We start from the raw sequence: 15204 nt of genomic DNA, 5'->3' as shown, positions 1-15204 counted from the left end.
GTACCGGGAAGGTTCTAGAAGGTTCTAGAGTGGGGCCCACCTGCATGGGGGGACCCACATGAACGTGGGTAGTGGGGGCAAGGCCCCACACCCCTGGTCAAGGCGCACCAAGATCCCCCCTTAGAAGGAATAAGATCATATCCCGAAGGGATAAGATCAAGATCCCTAAAAAGGAGGGATAGCAATCGGTGGGGAAGGGAAATGATGGGATATCTTTCCCCCACCTTTGCCAACGCCCCAATGGACTTGGAGGGCAAGAAACCAGCCTCCTCCACCCCTATATATAGTGGGGAGGCGCATGGGAGTCGCAACCCTTCCCCTGGCGCAGCCCTCTCCCTCCTCCAACACCTCCTCCTCCTCCGTAGTGCTTGGCGAAGCCCTGCTGGAGAACCACAAGCTCCATCACCACCATGCCGTCGTGCTGTCGGAGTTCTCCCTCAACTTCTCCTCTACCCTTGCTGGATCAAGAAGGAGGAGATGTCCCCGGGATGTACGTGTGTTGAACGTGGATGCACCGTTGTTCAGTGCTTAGATCGGATTCGGCCGCGATCTGAATCGCTTCGTGAATGACTCCACCGACCGCGTTCTTGTAACGCTTCCGCTTAGCAATCTTCAAGGGTATGAAGATGCACTCCCCTCTCTCTCGTTGCTAGTCTCTCCATAGATTGATCTTGGTGATGCGTAGAAAATTTGAATTTCTGCTACGTTCCCCAACAGTGGCATCATGAGCTAGGTCTATTGCATAGATTCTATGCACGAGTAGAACACAAGTTGTTGTGGGCGTCGATTTTGTTCAATATGCTTACCGTTACTAGTCCTATCTTGTTTCGACGGTATTGTGGAATGAAGCGGCCCGGACCGACCTTACACGTACACTTACGTGAGACAGGTTCCACCGACTGACATGCACTTGTTGCATAAGGTGGCTAGCGGGTGTCTGTCTCTCCCACTTTAGTCGGATCGGGTTCGATGAAAAGGGTCCTTATGAAGTGTAAATAGCAATTGGCATATCACGTTGTGGTTTTGGCGTAGGTAAGAAGCGTTCTTGCTAGAAACCTATAGCAGCCACATAAAAACTTGCAACAACAATTAGAGGACGTCTAACTTGTTTTTGCAGCATATGCCATGTGATGTGATATGGCCAAGAAGGATGTGATGAATGAAATATATGTGATGTATGAGATTGATCATATTCTTGTAATAGGAATCACGACTTGCATGTCGATGAGTATGACAACCGGCAGGAGCCATAGGAGTTGTCTTTATTTATTGTATGACCTGCGTGTCACTGAATAACGCCATGTAATTACTTTATTTCATTGCTAAACCGTTAGCCATAGTAGTAGAAGTAATAAGTTGGTGAGACAACTTCATGGAGACACGGTGATGGAGATCATGGTGTCATCCCGGTGACGATGATGATCATGGAGCCCTGAAGATGGAGATCAAAAGGAGCAAAATGATATTGGCCATATCATGTCACTATTTGATTGCATGTGATGTTTATCATGTTTATACATCTTATTTTCTTAGAACGACGGTAGTAAATAAGATGATCCCTCATTAAAATTTCAAGAAAGTGTTTCCCCAACTGTGCACCATTGCGAAAGATCGTTGCTTTGACGCACCACGTGATGATCGGGTGCGATAGATTCTAACGTTCACATACAACGGGTGTAAGCCAGATTTACAACTCAACTGCTAATACTTGAGAATATTATTTGGCTCCCCTTGTGTCGAATCAATAAATTTGGGTTGAATACTCTACCCTCGAAAACTGTTGCGATCTCCTATACTTGTGGGTTATCATTCCTCGGCGCTTGCACTCCTCCTCCTCGTCCGTGAAGCTCCGACAATACCTATGCATGCACACGAGTGGAGTGTCAAGTAGTATACCATCCTCGAAGGGGTCAAGTGAGCACGTGTAAAGGAGATGATTCACCTTTGTGTATGTGAAGTAGATGTCGCACGTATCACTCGCCGAACGGACTCTTGACATGGTGATGTCCATCGGATTGTAACATCCCAAATTTTCAATTTGGAATGTTATATATTAGATCATCATTGCATATCATATTTTATTGCATTTTGGTTTGATCCTAGAAATTCTACGCAACTCAAGGACCCACGGAGAGAGTTGGGGATTTAGTTATTTTCATATTTGAGTTTTTCTCAAATTTTGAAAAGAGGATCGTTTGATTTTAATTATTTTCTCTTCGAATATTTCTTTTATAAAAATAAAAGAGAGAGAATAAAATGACTTTCCCAAAATAAATAAATATTGGAGATTTAATATTAAAATCAAATAAGAATTTTATTCGGAGTTTTATCGCTATTTTATTTGAATTAGGAAAAATATGCGTTTTTCAAAATTGCATTATAGGCCTAAATAAATGTTCACTTTGTCCGCTATATTTTTAGAGGACGGGCAAATTTTATTTCAGGATTTTTGGAGTTCGTTTAGTATTTGTTTTAATTGTTTTTCTGCACGGAATTATTATCAAAAAAACGAACCGACTCTGGGCCGTATCCGGCCAGGACTCCCTAGCCGGCCCTCTTATAAGACACCACCCCCGAGCCGCCCAGCCCGCCCGAGCCCACCGCCGCCCCGGTGCCCTAACCCTAACCCTAAGCCGCGCCCGCCGCCCCCGCCGGTTGCCGTCGCCGCGCCGCCTCCCGACGCCGCCGCGCCGCCTCCCGACGCCACCCGCCGCCGCCGCCGCCCGCCGCCACCACCGCCCACCGGAGCCCCACCGGAGCCACGCTGCTGTCGCCCCGCCGGAGCCCCACCGGAGCCTAGAGTTTCGTCTCGAAGCCCTCTTTCTATTTAACCAACTTAAACAAGTTTTTGCTACTGTAAAATTTGACTTAAGTCCAGATTAGTAAACGGAGTTTGTTTCTTTCGCAGTTTGAATTGCGTTGCTTCGTTTGATTTGATTCTTTTTGAAAACCGGAGTTCTTAAGTTGAACTTTCTAGTTAGATCTCTTATTTGAGTTTTACCCGTGCTTTTAGTTGAGTGCTTATTGTATGCTTGTTTGTTTGCGATAGAGTACCTGGAGTGCGAAGCGTGCTACTACGAGTCTCTAGGTTTCATGGATCATCAGCAAGGCAAGTAACACTTTGATCATACCTCTTTACTACCCAGTTTTATTGCATTAGATCAATCCTCAAACAATTGCATGGTTAGGATCTGATTAATATGTGGGTTTTGGGAAGTAGATGAGATAATACCTATTGTCCTCATTATTACCAAAATTTTGGGAGTTACTTCTACGTTTGCTTATATTGCTATGCTATGCTAGTAGACGTGGATTGGGTGAGTGTATCCATGATAGATGTGAGTATTGTTAATTAATGGTTAACTTAAGGTGGCTACTTTAATACACATCTGGGTGGATTGAGGCACCTGGGGAACCCAGTGTTGCCTGCATTTTTGGAAATCCCGGGGTACCGTGTGATTCTCCTATGGACCGCCACCCAGGCTCAAAGGGATCATAAGATTATTCATGCTAGAAACTTTTGTGTGCAGCCACAAGCTATTATGGGCTCTAGCATAGTTGAGTACGTTGCAAGACCTCTTTTAGTGGTAGGCTAGCAGATGTAGGGGAAAGTAGGTGTAACTGTCCATCCGGAGTAAAGAGTTATTGTTTCAGAAAGACTGTGTCTCATTTCTCCGACCATGGATGTATTCGAGTCTTGTGGGGAAAAGTGCGCAAACCTCTACAGAGTGTAAAAACTAATCATGGTTAGCCGTGTCCCCGGTTATGGACGTTTTGAGTATCTAGTTCTTGGATTATCATGTGGATCTCATCACTCTTAATATAATTTGATTGGGTTTAATGATGATACTTAATTGGGATTGAGTTGGGTGAACCTTCTCAATGTTTAACAACCACCATGATAGTTAACTAAAATTTATTCCTTTGTTGTAGGGAAAAATTGGCTTTATGCAAAACTGTAACCATAGAGCTTTCCACCAGCCATATATGCATGTAGTGATAGCTTTATTCTGTTCATTACTCTCTATGTGTTACATTGCCAGCATATTCCATGTGTTGACCCGTTTCGGGTTGCAACGTTCATGTTGCAGACTTTTTAGACGACGAGTAAGGTGCCTTAGGTCGTGATCTTTCACTCAGTGATGCCGTTGGAGTTGATGGACTCACTTTATCTTCCAAGCCTTCCGCTGTTATCGTACTTAGATGGCCTTAAGCCATATTTATTGTAATAAGTTCTCTTTTGAGACACTCGATGTAATAAGTGTGTGATTGCTACTCTGTTATAAATCCTTCAAGTACTATGCATGTCAGCATTACCGATCCAGGGATGACACTGATCCACAGAGATCAGACTGTTTGAGCTCTGGTCGCTACAAGATGGTACCAGAGCACATGCTGACTGTAGGACACGACCACTAAGCTAAAGCCCTAGATCACTATTCTCTTCTCATTTCTGACTCCTCTCCCTTTTCTACTCTTGAGGATGGCAGATGCAAGGAACAAGTTCACGCAACCGGATGAAGATACACCTTTCGGACGCCACTTGAAGGAAGTCACCAGATACCCGAACATCGGAGTACCAAGCTTCACCAGGACCTACATCGCCACTTTACCAGAAGAGGAGTGTTGGATGATTCAAGTTCAAGTTCCAAGAAGGACCTTCATGCCAGTCACTGAGCCCATAGAGTTTTCCTTTGATGCACCAACCTGGAGTCTAGGAAAGAGCATGGCAGCCCACATCACCATGGGACGCATTGGAGAAGTTTACCACAAGGATCTCAAGGATACTATCTACCAAATTTGTGGGCGCCGAGATGAGCAATGGGAGATGATCAGCACCAGGAAGGATAGATCTATTGCAGCTTTCATCCACGAGTTAAACCAGCACACTCGACGCCAGGAAAACCAGATGTGTGTAGGCATGATAGATCTGAAGAAGGCTATGACCAGGATCACGGAGCTGGAAGAAGAACTCAAGACTACACGCGATGGTTATGAGGAGGAAATGATGATACTCGTGGAGAAGAATGAGGATATGAAGAAGAAGCTAGGAGTATTCATGGGAGACCCCGCGCCAGGAGGAGAAGACGACGATTCCACTTGTCCGGAGAACTACATCATCGTCGACGACACCGACTCGGACCCTGACGATAGTGATGATGACTATTTTGATGAAGCTAGAGTAGATATCATGGAGTCTTCGACCGATCAATTTTTCTAGTTGACCACCATATCAGTAGTAGTATTTCCCCATGTATATAGTGTAGTCCAAGCACTTTTGTAACGATAGTTAGACCGTTGTATGCCCTTGTTTGAATTGATTGAAGTGATATGTTTGTGTTTGTCACATGTGCATATGGGTAGTGCTTTCCCTCTAGATCTCTTTCTATTCTGTTTTCTCATCTTTTCTAAACCCCTCAGTTGCCTCCGAGACGCGACAATGGATTTGCTTTCCCACCGGAGCTCACTCAGTTGATCCAGCAGCAGAATGCATTGATGCAGATACTAGTCTAGAATCAGAATCAGGGGAACAACAACAACAACAACAACAACAACAACCCACCACCACCACCACCAGTTGATCACTTAGCTCGTTTCTTGAGGCTTAAACCGCCGGTGTTCTCCGGTAGCACCGAGCCGATAGTTGTAGATGATTGGCTCTGCAAGATTGGAAGGGAGTTGACCACTGCAGGATGCATAGATGCGGAGAGTGTGTGTTTTGCCACACATTAGCTTGATGGACCCGCATCATCATGGTGGGAGAATTTCACAGCCTCTTACCCCATCGACACTGTCACATGGGACCAGTTTCAATAGGCTTTCCATACTGCCCATGTTTCAGCAGCAGCTATGGCCATGAAGAAGCATGAGTTTCACAACTTGCGCCAAGGAGGACGTACAGTTGGCCAGTATGTGGATGATTTTAGTAAGTTAGCACGTTATGCCCCAGATGACGTTGCTACAGATGCAGCTAAGCAAGAGAAGTTTCTGGAAGGATTGAATGATGAGCTGAGCATGCAGTTGATGGTGGAAACCTTCAACAACTACCAGGAGTTGGTAGATAGAGCTCTCATGATTGAAGGGAAGCAGCAGCAGATTGACAACCGCAAGAGGAAGTATGGACAAGGGAAGTACAATTCTGGAGCCCAGCAGAGGCCTTGTTTTACCCCGAACTCGGGAGGACCTTTTCAGCATAACCATGGAGGTCACAATCACAACGGAGGAAGTTCGCACAACCATAGTGGCCCCAAGAATGGGAATGGTAATGGAGGAAGCAACGGCCAGAACCATTCCAACCCAGCAACGCCCGCCAAGAAGGATCTAAGTCATATTACTTGCTACAAGTGCCAGAAGACTTGACATTATGCCAATGAATGTCCTGAAGCTAAGAATAGAAATGGCAATGGAAGCTCTAGGAAGAAGCCTAACCCTTTCAACAGGGCACAGGTGAACCACGTTAACGTCGAGGAGGTTGAAGCCCAACCAGATGCAGTAATAGTTAAGTTTTTGGTTAAGTCATTTACTGCAATCGTTCTTTTTGATACTGGTGCATCGCATTCATACATATCAAGGGGATTTGTGGATAAGTATAAACTGCCCACCAAAGTTCTTAGAACACCTACATTAGTAAGCTCGCTAGGAGCAGAGTATATGGCAAGCCAAGGATGTTTTCAGATGCCATTGTCCATAGGTAGGCATGTTTTCCCCTCAGACCAGATAATTTTGGAGTTGCAAGGTTTGGTTGTGATTCTGGGTATGGATTGCCTATCGATGTATGGAGGAAACATCTATTGCGCCAGTAAGTCGATTTTGCTCACCACCCCAGAAGGAAGAAGGATCAAGTATGTATCCCGGCATGTGCTGAAGAGGACTCAAGTGAATTTTTTATTGAGAGTTGTACAGGAGGAAGTACCGGTGGTGAAGGATTTCCTTGATGTATTTCCAGAAGAGTTGTCAAGCATGCCACCGGATAGAGACATTGAGTTTTTTATTGAGCTTTTGCCAGGAAAAGGGCCAGTATCTAATAGACCGTACAGGATGCCCGCAAAGGATTTGGAGGAAATTAAGAAGCAGATTAAGGAGTTACTGGATAAAGGCTATATTCGCCCAAGTTCCTCACCTTGGGGATCACCACTGCTTCTAGTGGAGAAGAAGGATGGATCGTTGAGGATGGTTGTTGATTATCGTGGATTGAATGAAGTGACAATCAAGAACAAGTACCCACTGCCGGTGATCAATGATTTGTTTGACCAGTTGCAAGGAGCTAAAGTATTTTCCAAGATCGATCTGCTATCAGGATACCACCAGCTGAAGATTCAGCAGCAGGATATACCTAAGACAGCTTTTACCATGAGATACGGACTATATGAGTATATTGTTATGTCATTTGGTCTGACTAAGGCACTGCTACGTCTTGAGCTTGCGTTGGTTTTCCTTGAAGAGGAAAGGGTGATGCAGCAATAGTAGCGTAAGTATTTCCCTCAGTTTTTGAGAACCAAGGTATCAATCCAGTAGGAGGCTCCTCAAAAGTCCCACGCACCTACACAAACAAACAAAAAACTCGCAACCAACGCAATAAAGGGGTTGTCAATCCCTTCACGGCCACTTGAGAAAGTGAGATCTGATAGAGATAGTATGATATGATAAATATATTTTTGGTATTTTATAATATAGATAAGAAAAATAAAGGTGCAAATAAAAGTAGATTGAAAGCTTATATGATAAAAGATAGACCCGGGGGCCATAGGTTTCACTAGTGGCTTCTCTCAAGAGAGCATAAGTATTACGGTGGGTGAACAAATTACTGTCGAGCAATTGATAGAAAAGCGAATAATTATGAGATTATCTAGGCATGATCATGTATATAGACATCACATCCATGACAAGTAGACCGACTCCTACCTACATCTACTACTATTACTCCACACATCGACCGATATCCAGCATGCATCTAGAGTATTAAGTTCATAAGAACAGAGTAACGCATTAAGAAAGATGACATGATGTAGAGGGATAAACTCAAGCAATATGGTATAAAGCCCATCTTTTTATCCTCGATGGCAACAATACAATACATGCCTTGTTGTCCCTGCTGTCACTGGGAAAGGACACCACAAGATTGAACCCAAAGCTAAGCACTTCTCCCATGGCAAGAAAGATCAATCTAGTAGGCCAAACCAAACTGATAATTCGAAGAGACTTGCAAAGATAACTCAATCATACATAAAAGAATTCAAAGGAGATTCAAATATTTCTCATAGATAAACTTGATCATAAACCCACAATTCATCGGATCTCGACAAACACACCGCAAAAAGAGCTACATCGAATAGATCTCCACAAGAGAGGGGGAGAACATGGTATTGAGATCCAGAAAGAGAGAAGAGGCCATCTAGCTAATAACTATGGACCCGAAGGTCTATGGTAAACTACTCAGAACTCATCGGATAGGCTATGGTGTTGATGTACAAGCCCTCCGTGGTCGATTCGCCCTCCGGCGGAGCGCCGGCGAAGGCTCCAAGATGGGATCTCGCGGATATAGAAGGTTACGGTGGTGGAAATTGTTTTTCGTTGGCTCCCTGGATGTTTTCGGGGTACGTGGGTATATATAGGAAGAAGAAGTACGTCAGTGGCCGCACGAGGGGCCCACGAGACACTGGGCACGCCCTGTAGGGGTGGGCGCACCCCCCACCCTCATGGCCGCCTCGGCTGCTTCTTGGCTTGCACTTCAAGTCCTCTGGATCACGTTCGTTCCAAAAATCACGCTCCCGAAGGTTTCATTCCGTTTGGACTCCGTTTGATATTCCGTTTCTTCGAAATACTAAAATAGGCAAAAAAAACAATACGGGCTGGGCCTCCGGTTAGTAGGTTAGTCCCAAAAATGATATAAATGTGTAAAATAAAGCCCATAAACATCCAAAAGGGGTAATATAATAGCATGAAACAATCAAAAATTATAGATACGTTGGAGACGTATCAAGCATCCCCAAGCTTAATCATGCTCGTCCTCGAGTAGGTAAATGATAAAAACAGAATTTTTGATGTGAAATGCTACCTAGCATAATTCTCAATGTAATTTTCTTTATTGTGGCATGAATGTTCAAATCCAGATGGTTCAAAATAAAAGTTCATATTGACATAAGAAATAGTAATACTTCAAGCATACTAATAAAAGCAATCATGTCTTCTCAAAATAACATGGCTAAAGAAAGTTATCCCTACAAAATCATATAGTCTTGCTGTTGCTCTATCTTCATCACACAAAGCATTTAATCATGCACAACCCCGATGACAAGCCAAGCAATTGTTTCATACTTTAGTAATCTCAAACTTTTTCAACTTTCACGCAATACATGAGTGTGAGCCATGGACATAGCACTATAAGTGGAATAGAATGGTGGTTGTGGAGAAGACAAAAAGGAGAAGATAGTCTCACATCAACTAGGCGTATCAACGAGCTATGGAGATGCCCATTAATAGATATCAATGTGAGTGAGTAGGGATTGCCATGCAACGGATGCACTAGAGCTATAAATGTATGAAAGCTCAACAAAAGAAACTAAGTGGGTGTGCATCCAACTCGCTTGCTCATGAAGACCTAGGGCATTTTGAGAAAGCCGATCATTGGAATATACAAGCCAAGTTATATAATGAAAAATTCGCACTAGTATATGAAAGTGACAACATAGGAGACTCTCTATCATGAAGATCATGGTGCTACTTTGAAGCACAAGTGTGGTAAAAGGATAGTAGCATTGTCCCTTCTCTCTTTTTCTCTCATTTTTATTTTCTTTTATTCTTTTATTCTTTTTATTCTTTTTTCTCCTTTTTTTTCTTTTTCCCCTTTTTTTTCTTTGGCCTTTCTTCTTTTTCTTCTTTTTGGCCTTTCTCTTTTTCTTTTTTTTCTTTTTTTTCTTTTGTAAAGTCCGAAGTCTCATCCCGACTTGTGGGGGGAATCATAGTCTCCATCATTCTTTCCTCACTAGGACAATGCTCTAATAATGAAAATCATCACACTTTTATTGATTTACAACTCAAAACTAGAACAAGATATGACTCTATATGAATGCCTCCAGCGGTGTACCGGGATATGCAATGAATCAAGAGCAACATGTATGAAAATTATGAAGGTGGCCTTGCCACAAATACGATGTCAACTACATGATCATGCAAAGAGCAATATGACAATGATGAAGTGTGTCATAATAAACAGAACGGTGGAAAGTTGCATGGCAATATATCTCGGAATTGCTATGGAAATGCCATAATAGGTAGGTATGGTGGCTGTTTTGAGGAAGGTATATGGTGGGTGTATGGTACCGGCGGAAGTTGCGCGGCACAAGAGAGGCTAGCAATGGTGGAAGGGTGGGAGTGCGTATAATCCATGGACTCAACATTAGTCAAAAGAACTCATATACTTATTGCAAAAATCTACAAGTCATCAAAAACAAAGTATTACGCGCATGCTCCTAGGGGGGTAGATTGGTAGGAAAAGACCATCGCTCGTCCCCGACCGCCACTCATAACGAAGACAATCAATAAATAAAATTGTGCTCCAACTTCATCACAAAGCGGTTCACCATACGTGCATGCTACGGGAATCACAAACTTCAACACAAGCATTCTTTAAATTCACAATGACCCAACTAGCATGACTTTAATATCACTACCTCCATATCTCAAAACAATTATCAAGTATCAAGTTGATCATAGCATCCAATTCACTTCCTATGATAGTTTTTATTATACCCAACTTGGATGCCTACCATTCTAGGACCAATTTTATAACCATATCAAATACCATGTTGTTCTAAAGGACTCTCAAAACAATATAAGTGAAGCATGAGATACTAGCAATTTCTACAAAATTAAGCCACCGCCATGCTCTAAAAGATATAAGTGAAGCACTAGAGCAAAAACTATCTAGCTCAAAAGATATAAGTGAAGCACATAGAGTATTCTAATAAATTTCAATCAAGTGGGCTTCTCCCAAAAGGTGTGTATAGCAAGGATGATTTTGGTAAACTAAATAGAAAATACTAATATCATACATGACGCTCCAAGCAAAACACATATCATGTGGCGAATAAAAATATAGCTCCAAGTAAAGTTACCAATGAATGAAGACGAAAGAGGGGATGCCTTCCGGGGGCATCCCCAAGCTTAGATTTTTGGCTATTCTTGAATATCTTGGGGTGCCATGGGCATCCCCAAGATTAGGCTTTTGCCACTCCTTATTCCATAGTCCATCAAATCTTTACCCAAAACTTGAAAACTTCATAACACAAAACTCAATAGGAAATCTCATAAGCTCCATTAGTGAAAGAAAACAAAACCACTACATAAGGTACTGTAATGAACTAATTCTTTATTTATATTGGTGTTAAAACTACTGTATTCCAAGTTCTTTATGGTTCATAGCACTTAATACTAGCCATAGATGCATCAAAATAAGCAAACAACACACGAAAAACAGAATCTGTCAAAAACAGAACAGTCTGTAGCAATATGTAACTAACGCAAACTTTTAGAACTTTAAACATCCTACCAAAATAGGAAGTACTGGGCAATTTGTCTATTGATCAGAAGCAAAAAGAATCAACGCAAAATCACGTTTATTTGATTTAACAAAACTATTTTAGTGCGTGCAAAGTTTCTGTTTTTCAGCAGAATCAAATTAACTATCACCATAGGTTATCCTATATGTTCTACTTGGCACAAACACTAATTAAAACATAAAAACACATCTAAACAGAATATAGATCTAAGTAGTGCCATCTTTGACACTCAATTCATAAGTAGCCCGCATGATAGATTTCATAAGGTAATTTAGCTTTCTTTCTTGGAAAGTGCTCCATGCTTTTCCTTAATGGAAATTGGAATCTAATATTCCCTTCCTTCATATCAATAATCGCGCCAATCGTTCTAAGGAAAGGTCTACCAAGAATAATAGGGAAAGAAAGATTGTAATCTATATCAAGAACGATAAAATCTACGGGCACCAAATTTCTATTTGCAACAATGAGAACATCATTGATCCTTCCCATTGGCTTTTTAATGGTGCAATCTGCAAGGTGCAAATTTAAAGAGCAATCATCAAGATCATGGAAACCTAGAATATCACATAAAGTTTTCGGAATCGTGGAAACACTAGCACCCAAATCACACAAATCAAAACACCCATGATCTTTAATTTTAATCTTTATAGTAGGTTCCCACTCATCATTAAGTTTTCTAGGTATAGAAACTTCCAAATTAAGTTTTTCATCATAAGATTGCATCAAGGCATCAACGATATGTTTGGTAAAAGCTTTATTTTGACTATAAGCATCAGGAGAATTAACAACGGATTGCAATAAGGAAATACAACCTTCTAAAGAACAATTATCATAATCAAATTCCTTGAAATCCGAGATAGTGGGTTCAATGCTATTTAAAGTCATGACCTCTCCAATCCCACTTTTACCAAATTTAGCATCAAGATCTAAAAACTCTAAATTATTGGGACGCCTTCTAACTAAAGTTGACTCATCTCCAGTCCCATTATTATTAAGATTCATATTGCAAAACAAAGATCTAATAGGGTACACATCAATAAATTTAAGATCTTCATCATTATTTTCACGGAAACTAGAAGAACACGCCTTTACAAAGCAATCTTTCTTAGCACGCAATCTAGCGGTTCTTTCCTTGCACTCATAAATGGAAATTCTCATGGCTTTGAGAGACTCATTGATATCATGCTTAGGAGGAGTAGATCTAAGTTTAAGAGAATCAACATCAAGCGAAAGTCTATCAACGTTCCTAGCCAAATCATCAATTTTGAGCAATTTTTCTTCAAGCAAAGCATTAAAATTCTTTTGAGAGATCATAAATTCTTTCACACTATTCTCAAAATCAGAGGGCATATTATTAAAATTACCATAAAAATTATTGTAGGAATTTCCATAATTATTAGAGGAATTACTAGGGAACGGTCTAGGATTAAAGTTTCCTCTATAAGCATTGTTTCCAAAACTATTCCTACCAACAAAATTCACATCCATAGATTCATTATTATTCTCAATCAAAGTAGACAAAGGCATATCATTGGGATCAAAAGGAGCACTCTTAGTAGCAAATAATTTCATAAGTTCATCCATCTTTCCACTCAAAACATTAATTTCTTCTATAGCATGCACTTTTTTACTAGAAGATCTTTCAGTGTGCCATTGAGAATAATTAGCCATAATATTATCAAGAAGTTTTATAGCATCTCCTAAAGTGATTTCCATAAGCGTGCCTCCCGCGGCCGAATCTAAAAGATTTCTAGAAGCAAAGTTCAAACCGGCATAAAAATTTTGTATGATCATCCATAAATTCAAACCATGAGTAGGGCAATTGTGAATCATCAATTTCATTCTTTCCCAAGATTGCGAAACATGCTCATGATAAATTTGTTTAAAATTCATAATATCGTTCCTAAGAGAGATGATCTTAGCGGGAGAAAATACTTAGAGATAAAAGCAGCTTTGCACTTGTTCCAAGAATCAATACTATTTTTAGGCAAAGACAAAAACCAAACTTTGGCACGATCTCTAAGTGAAAATGGAAATAACTTCAATTTAACATTATCATTATCTGTATCTTTATTCTTTTGCATATAACACAAATCAACAAAGTTGTTTAGATGAGTAGCGGCATCTTCGCTAGGAAGGCCGGCAAATTGATCTTTCGCAACAAGATTCAGCAAAGTAGTATTGATTTCACAAGACTCAACATCATTAAGAGGAGCAATCGGAGTACTAAGGAAATCATTATAATTGGTATTGGAGAAATCACACAATTTGGTATTATCTTGATCCATGGCCACAAGTAATCCAACGCATAAGAAAACATAAAAGGCAAGCGAAAAAGAGAGGAGAAGATTGGGGAAGAGAGGGCGAATAAAACGGCAAGGGTGAAGTGGGGGAGAGGAAAACGAGAGGCAAATGGAAAATAATGTAAATGCGAGAGAGATGAGTTTGTGATGGGTACTTGGTATGTCTTGACTTGAGTGAAGACCTCCCCGGCAACGGCGCCAGAAATCCTTCTTGCTACGTCTTGAGCTTGCGTTGGTTTTCCTTGAAGAGGAAAGGGTGATGCAGCAATAGTAGCGTAAGTATTTCCCTCAGTTTTTGAGAACTATCAATCCAGTAGGAGGCTCCTCAAAAGTCCAACGCACCTACACAAACAAACAAAGAACTCGCAACCAACGCAATAAAGGGGTAGTCAATCCCTTCACGGCCACTTGCGAAAGTGAGATCTGATAGAGATAATATGATATGATAAATATATTCTTGGTATATCATAATATAGATAAAAAAAGTAAAGATGAAAATAAAAGTAGATTGAAAGCTTATATGATAAAAGATAGACCCGGGGCCATAGGTTTCACTAGTGGCTTCTCTCAAGAGAGCATAAGTATTACAATGGGTGAACAAATTACTGTCGAGCAATTGATAGAAAAGTGAATAATTATAAGATTATCTAGGCATGATCATGTATATAGGCATCACGTCCGTGACAAGTAGACCGACTCCTGCCTGCATCTACTACTATTACTCCACACATCAACCGCTATCCAGCATGCATCTAGAGTATTAAGTTCATAAGAAGAGAGTAACGCATTAAGAAAGATGACATGATGTATAGGGATAAACTCAAGCAATATGATATAAACCCCATCTTTTTATCCTTGATGGCAACAATACAATACGTGCCTTGCTGCCCCTGCTGTCACTGGGAAAGGACGCCGCAAGATTGAACCCAAACCTAAGCACTTCTCCCATGGCAAGAAAGATCAATCTAGTAGGCCAAACCAAACTAATAATTCGAAGAGACTTGCAAAGATAACTCAATCATACATAAAAGAATTCAGAGGAGATTCAAATATTTCTCACAGATAAACTTGATCATAAACCCACAATTCATCGGATCTCGACAAATACACCTCAAAAAGAGTTACATCGAATAGATATCCACAAGAGAGAGGGAGAACATGGTATTGAGATCCAAGAAGAGAGATGAAGCCATCTAGCTAATAACTATGGACCCGAAGGTCTGTGGTAAACTACTCACAACTATTCGGAGAGGCTATGGTGTTGATGTAGAAGCCCTCCATGGTCGATTCCCCCTCCGGCGGAGCATCGGCGAAGGCTCCAAGATGGGATCTCGCGGATACAG

This window comes from Triticum aestivum, chromosome 5B (assembly GCF_018294505.1).
Source record: "Triticum aestivum cultivar Chinese Spring chromosome 5B, IWGSC CS RefSeq v2.1, whole genome shotgun sequence".
NCBI lineage: Eukaryota > Viridiplantae > Streptophyta > Magnoliopsida > Poales > Poaceae > Triticum > Triticum aestivum.
Note: the sequence above shows the minus strand (reverse complement) of the source record.